Below are 7,500 nucleotides of genomic sequence, written 5' to 3'. Positions count from 1 at the left end.
TGCGAGGTGGACTAACGTAAAGAATTATTACGTCCCGCGGACTCGGAGTGCCGTACGCGGAAATATTTTTCATCGACGGGCGAGGCGCGGAGTCGCCCTTGGTGCGCGGCGGCGTCCCCGTGACCGGATCCGTGGACACTGTGCCCTTCATCGATTGCCGATTTTTGTCTGGTCGGCGTTCGACGGGTGCGAGATGGACTAACGTAAAGAATTATTACGTCCCGCGGACTCGGAGTGCCGAACGCGGAAAAATTTTTCTTCGACGGGCGAGGCGCGGAGTCGCCCTTGGTGCGCGGCGGCGTCCCCGTGACCGGATCCGTGGACACTGTGCCCTTCATCGATTGCCGATTTTTGTCTGGTCGGCGTTCGACGGGTGCGAGGTGGACTAACGTAAAGAATTATTACGTCCCGCGGACTCGGAGTGCCGTACGCGGAAATATTTTTCCTCGACGGGCGAGGCGCGGAGTCGCCCTTGGTGCGCGGCGGCGTCCCCGTGACCGGATCCGTGGACACTGTGCCCTTCATCGATTGCCGATTTTTGTCTGGTCGGCGTTCGACGGGTGCGAGGTGGACTAACGTAAAGAATTATTACGTCCCGCGGACTCGGAGTGCCGTACGCGGAAATATTTTTCATCGACGGGCGAGGCGCGGAGTCGCCCTTGGTGCGCGGCGGCGTCCCCGTGACCGGATCCGTGGACACTGTGCCCTTCATCGATTGCCGATTTTTGTCTGGTCGGCGTTCGACGGGTGCGAGGTGGACTAACGTAAAATATTAATACGGCAAGTGGATGTGGTTTACCGGTATTATTCGGTGCGGGCATTCGGCGAGCACGTCCCGCGGACTCGGAGTGCCGTACGCGGAAATATTTTTCCTCGACGGGCGAGGCGCGGAGTCGCCCTTGGTGCGCGGCGGCGTCCCCGTGACCGGATCCGTGGACACTGTGCCCTTCATCGATTGCCGATTTTTGTCTGGTCGGCGTTCGACGGGTGCGAGGTGGACTAACGTAAAGAATTATTACGTCCCGCGGACTCGGAGTGCCGTACGCGGAAATATTTTTCATCGACGGGCGAGGCGCGGAGTCGCCCTTGGTGCGCGGCGGCGTCCCCGTGACCGGATCCGTGGACACTGTGCCCTTCATCGATTGCCGATTTTTGTCTGGTCGGCGTTCGACGGGTGCGAGATGGACTAACGTAAAGAATTATTACGTCCCGCGGACTCGGAGTGCCGTACGCGGAAATATTTTTCATCGACGGGCGAGGCGCGGAGTCGCCCTTGGTGCGCGGCGGCGTCCCCGTGACCGGATCCGTGGACACTGTGCCCTTCATCGATTGCCGATTTTTGTCTGGTCGGCGTTCGACGGGTGCGAGATGGACTAACGTAAAGAATTATTACGTCCCGCGGACTCGGAGTGCCGAACGCGGAAAAATTTTTCTTCGACGGGCGAGGCGCGGAGTCGCCCTTGGTGCGCGGCGGCGTCCCCGTGACCGGATCCGTGGACACTGTGCCCTTCATCGATTGCCGATTTTTGTCTGGTCGGCGTTCGACGGGTGCGAGGTGGACTAACGTAAAGAATTATTACGTCCCGCGGACTCGGAGTGCCGTACGCGGAAATATTTTTCCTCGACGGGCGAGGCGCGGAGTCGCCCTTGGTGCGCGGCGGCGTCCCCGTGACCGGATCCGTGGACACTGTGCCCTTCATCGATTGCCGATTTTTGTCTGGTCGGCGTTCGACGGGTGCGAGGTGGACTAACGTAAAGAATTATTACGTCCCGCGGACTCGGAGTGCCGTACGCGGAAATATTTTTCATCGACGGGCGAGGCGCGGAGTCGCCCTTGGTGCGCGGCGGCGTCCCCGTGACCGGATCCGTGGACACTGTGCCCTTCATCGATTGCCGATTTTTGTCTGGTCGGCGTTCGACGGGTGCGAGATGGACTAACGTAAAGAATTATTACGTCCCGCGGACTCGGAGTGCCGAACGCGGAAAAATTTTTCTTCGACGGGCGAGGCGCGGAGTCGCCCTTGGTGCGCGGCGGCGTCCCCGTGACCGGATCCGTGGACACTGTGCCCTTCATCGATTGCCGATTTTTGTCTGGTCGGCGTTCGACGGGTGCGAGGTGGACTAACGTAAAGAATTATTACGTCCCGCGGACTCGGAGTGCCGTACGCGGAAATATTTTTCCTCGACGGGCGAGGCGCGGAGTCGCCCTTGGTGCGCGGCGGCGTCCCCGTGACCGGATCCGTGGACACTGTGCCCTTCATCGATTGCCGATTTTTGTCTGGTCGGCGTTCGACGGGTGCGAGGTGGACTAACGTAAAGAATTATTACGTCCCGCGGACTCGGAGTGCCGTACGCGGAAATATTTTTCATCGACGGGCGAGGCGCGGAGTCGCCCTTGGTGCGCGGCGGCGTCCCCGTGACCGGATCCGTGGACACTGTGCCCTTCATCGATTGCCGATTTTTGTCTGGTCGGCGTTCGACGGGTGCGAGGTGGACTAACGTAAAATATTAATACGGCAAGTGGATGTGGTTTACCGGTATTATTCGGTGCGGGCATTCGGCGAGCACGTCCCGCGGACTCGGAGTGCCGTACGCGGAAATATTTTTCCTCGACGGGCGAGGCGCGGAGTCGCCCTTGGTGCGCGGCGGCGTCCCCGTGACCGGATCCGTGGACACTGTGCCCTTCATCGATTGCCGATTTTTGTCTGGTCGGCGTTCGACGGGTGCGAGGTGGACTAACGTAAAGAATTATTACGTCCCGCGGACTCGGAGTGCCGTACGCGGAAATATTTTTCATCGACGGGCGAGGCGCGGAGTCGCCCTTGGTGCGCGGCGGCGTCCCCGTGACCGGATCCGTGGACACTGTGCCCTTCATCGATTGCCGATTTTTGTCTGGTCGGCGTTCGACGGGTGCGAGATGGACTAACGTAAAGAATTATTACGTCCCGCGGACTCGGAGTGCCGAACGCGGAAAAATTTTTCTTCGACGGGCGAGGCGCGGAGTCGCCCTTGGTGCGCGGCGGCGTCCCCGTGACCGGATCCGTGGACACTGTGCCCTTCATCGATTGCCGATTTTTGTCTGGTCGGCGTTCGACGGGTGCGAGGTGGACTAACGTAAAGAATTATTACGTCCCGCGGACTCGGAGTGCCGTACGCGGAAATATTTTTCCTCGACGGGCGAGGCGCGGAGTCGCCCTTGGTGCGCGGCGGCGTCCCCGTGACCGTGTCCGAACCACCGCGTGTGAAAATTCGATTTTTTTTTTTCACTCGACGTCCTCGGTTATTCGTCGGTGCCGGGGTGGTGCACATGACGGCAGCCCCGGCGATGTCCGTCGACACGATTTCGAATTCAACTTTTCGAACGTAGTTTTTCCGTGTGCAATAACTCGTTAACCGTTGGTTCGATCTCGACGTACCCGAGACGTGTTCACGTCGTACGTTCCGAGTACTATAGGACACCGGTGTCCGCGACATTTAAATCGGTAATCCTTTATCCGCGGCCGTACCGCTACGCACGGAGATAGACCGATATTTGATTTTCGCTTAACCGCTACGCACTGTGATTGACTGTATTCCGACGGCGGGGTCTCGGTCAACCGTTTTCACGGTTTGCCGGTGACATCGACCGTACCGTTCATCACGGGCAGACCGCAGAGTCGTTGTCCAGGGATATCCCCCTTTGCCGAAAACCTTTACCGCGTAGAATTTCTGCGCTGACCGCGACGTTACAGGGGTGATTACCGTCGCCGAGCTGCGCGCCCGCCGTACCGTCTCGTCGCACGGACCACCGTGTGTGAAAATTCGATTTTTTTTTTTCACTCGACGTCCTCGGTTATTCGTCGGTGCCGGGGTGGTGCACATGACGGCAGCCCCGGCGATGTCCGTCGACACGATTTCGAATTCAACTTTTCGAACGTAGTTTTTCCGTGTGCAATAACTCGTTAACCGTTGGTTCGATCTCGACGTACCCGAGACGTGTTCACGTCGTACGTTCCGAGTACTATAGGACACCGGTGTCCGCGACATTTAAATCGGTAATCCTTTATCCGCGGCCGTACCGCTACGCACGGATTTTGTGATTTTCGCCTAACCGCTACGCACGGTGATTGACGGATTTTCGATTCTCGGCTAACCGCTACGCACGGTGATGGCGAAGTTCCTTCGACTCGGGTGTACCACTACGCGTGAATACCCCCGTCGCACATTGTGAAACTCGAGATTTTGTAAATTTGTGAGCGACTCGGTCGTCGGCGTTCCGCCGGCGTCCGATCGCCAATCACGTACGACAGCAAAGCCACGGGCGACGCCGAAGCCGACGCGTCCATCGCCGCGCACCGGTCTGCCCCAGTCTTCGGAATGGTCAGCAATCCAGTGCCCTTCGATGGTATCCGTCCAAGTTTCGGCGACCGACCCATCTCGCACGCCGAGTGGCAAAACTCAACCGGCGTCGCAGGCCCGCCTTCCGGTGGGCCTCCGACGCGCAAATCGTTTTTTTCAAAAATCGATGACGACTCCCGTTACCGTTCCGCAAGTTACGAGCTCTCGACGCCAAAACATTCCCGCCGCGGCCGGCCATCGTCGCCGTGCCCGGCGGTCGCCGGGGCGAAGCCCCGGGACGACGGACTTCGCGTCGCGTCCCGGCTTCCCCCACGATCTCGGCTGGGGGCCGTTATAAACCTGGCGAGAGGCGCTAGCGCGGTAATTCTCCGTCCGCTGAAAACGGACGGCGTACGCGCTAACCCCGACTCTCGTCAACGCACGGGTCACGTCGCGTCGGGCGAGCGCTCGCTCTCCGCGTGTGTTCGGTCTACCGCACGCGACCGCCGCCGCAGTCGCCCCGCGTTCTGCGGGTGCTCAGTGCGGCGCTCGCGTCGACCGAAGCGCGCGGTTTACGGGCGCCCGTCCGCGCACGTATCCCACTCGAACCGCGGTCGGTCGTGCGCCGTGACCGTATACCGGTCACGGTCGTTTCGACCTTCCTCGGCGTCGGCTCGCCCACGGGCGGACCGGCGCTCGGACGCACGCGTCCCGAGACGAGTGTCCGCGTCGTCGTCGCCCCTTGGTCGGCGTCGCCGCGGGGATCCGTCACGGGACGCAGTTGTTGTAAAACCGAGATCCCTGGTTGATCCTGCCAGTAGTCATATGCTTGTCTCAAAGATTAAGCCATGCATGTCTCAGTGCAAGCCGCATTAAGGTGAAACCGCGAAAGGCTCATTAAATCAGTTGTGGTTCCTTAGATCGTACCCAAGTTACTTGGATAACTGTGGTAATTCTAGAGCTAATACATGCCGACAGAGTTCCGACCGTCGCGGCGCCCTCGGGCGTCGCTCGCGGGAGGAACGCTTTTATTAGATCAAAACCGGCCCGTCGCGGCGCGCTTCGTGCGCGTCCCGATCGCGGCCCGCGCAAAGACCTGGTGACTCTGAATAACTTCGAGCTGATCGCACGGTCTCCGTACCGGCGACGCATCTTTCAAATGTCTGCCTTATCAACTGTCGACGGTAGGTTCCATGCCTACCGTGGTGGTAACGGGTAACGGGGAATCAGGGTTCGATTCCGGAGAGGGAGCCTGAGAAACGGCTACCACATCCAAGGAAGGCAGCAGGCGCGCAAATTACCCACTCCCGGAACGGGGAGGTAGTGACGAAAAATAACGATACGGGACTCATCCGAGGCCCCGTAATCGGAATGAGAACACTTTAAAACCTTTAAACGAGGATCAATTGGAGGGCAAGTCTGGTGCCAGCAGCCGCGGTAATTCCAGCTCCAATAGCGTATATTAAAGTTGTTGCGGTTAAAAAGCTCGTAGTCGGATCTGTGTCTGGGCGGTGCCGGACCACCCTGGCGGTCCGTCGTGTCGCGGCCGGCCGTGTCGCGGGACCACGTGTCCCGTCGGCGCGGTCGTCGTCGCGCTCGTCAGCCGTCTCGGGGTGTTAGTTACCGGCACGTCGGCCGGACGTATTGTCGGCAGGCGGACACGTGTCTCGGGCTTCCGGCGCGCCGCGCGGCCACGCGTCGCGCGGCCGTCGGGGTTCGACGACGGCGGCCGCCTACTCCAATCTTGCTGCGCGGTGATCTTCACCGATTGCCGTCGGCGGGCCGACACGTTTACTTTGAACAAATTAGAGTGCTCAAAGCAGGCTCAAATCTGGCGGGGCGGCTTCACGGCCGTCTCGTCAAAAGGCCCTGAATACTGGTCGCATGGAATAATGGAACAAGACCTCGGTCCCGCGCATCTCCGCCCTTCGCGGGCGCGCGAAATCGCCCTCCGGGGCGTTTCCGTGCGCGGGCCGCCGGGCCGCGGGCGCCAGTCGCCCGCGCGTCCCGCCGGGCCGGTTTTCGGGACCGGAGGTAATGATCAACAGAGACGGGCGGGGGCATTCGTACCGAGACGTTAGAGGTGAAATTCTTGGATCGTCTCGAGACGAACTGACGCGAAAGCATTTGCCAAGTACGTTCTCGTATGATCAAGAACGAAAGTTAGAGGTTCGAAGGCGATCAGATACCGCCCTAGTTCTAACTGTAAACGATGCCAGCTAGCGATCCGCCGGCGTTTCATTAACGACCCGGCGGGCAGCTTCCGGGAAACCGAAGCTTTTCGGTTCCGGGGGAAGTATGATTGCAAAGTTGAAACTTAAAGGAATTGACGGAAGGGCACCACCAGGAGTGGAGCCTGCGGCTTAATTTGACTCAACACGGGAAACCTCACCAGGCCCGGACACCGGAAAGATTGACAGATTGAGAGCTCTTTCTTGATTCGGTGGGTGGTGGTGCATGGCCGTTCTTAGTTGGTGGAGCGATCTGTCTGGTTAATTCCGATAACGAACGAGACTCTGTCCTGCTAACTAGGCGGGTAACCCCGGGTCGGCGTGTGCGCGGCGCGGGCGGTTTCGGCCGTTCGTGTTCGCGTACCCGTCGGCTCGGCCCGGTATCCCCGAACGCGTTCGCCCGTCGTCCACGGCGGTCGTCGAGCGCGGCCGCGCCATCCGCGTCCCGGCGTGCGGCGGGCGTGTGTCGGCCGGGGGGCAACCTCCGGTCGGCGCGCGTCCGTCGTGCGTCGGGCTCCGTGGTGAAGCGCGCCGTGTTCGCGGCCGTCGCCGGCGGATCACGATACGTTACTAGGGCTACCGCCGGCTCCCAGGAGCTTAAACTCTTCTTAGAGGGACAGGCGGCGGACGAAAATAGCCGCACGAGACTGAGCGATAACAGGTCTGTGATGCCCTTAGATGTTCTGGGCCGCACGCGCGCTACACTGAAGGAATCAGCGTGTGTTAACATTCCTGGGCCGACAGGCTTCCGGGTAACCCGCTGAACCTCCTTCGTGCTTAGGGATCGTGGCTTGCAATTTTTCCACGTGAACGAGGAATTCCCAGTAAGCGCGAGTCATCAGCTCGCGTTGATTACGTCCCTGCCCTTTGTACACACCGCCCGTCGCTACTACCGATTGAACGGTCGCATTGAGGTCTTCGGAGTGGACGCGCGTTATTCGGCCCCCTCGGG

The sequence above is a fragment of the Metopolophium dirhodum genome, unplaced genomic scaffold (assembly GCF_019925205.1).
Source record: "Metopolophium dirhodum isolate CAU unplaced genomic scaffold, ASM1992520v1 scaffold13, whole genome shotgun sequence".
Taxonomy (NCBI): domain Eukaryota; kingdom Metazoa; phylum Arthropoda; class Insecta; order Hemiptera; family Aphididae; genus Metopolophium; species Metopolophium dirhodum.
Note: the sequence above shows the minus strand (reverse complement) of the source record.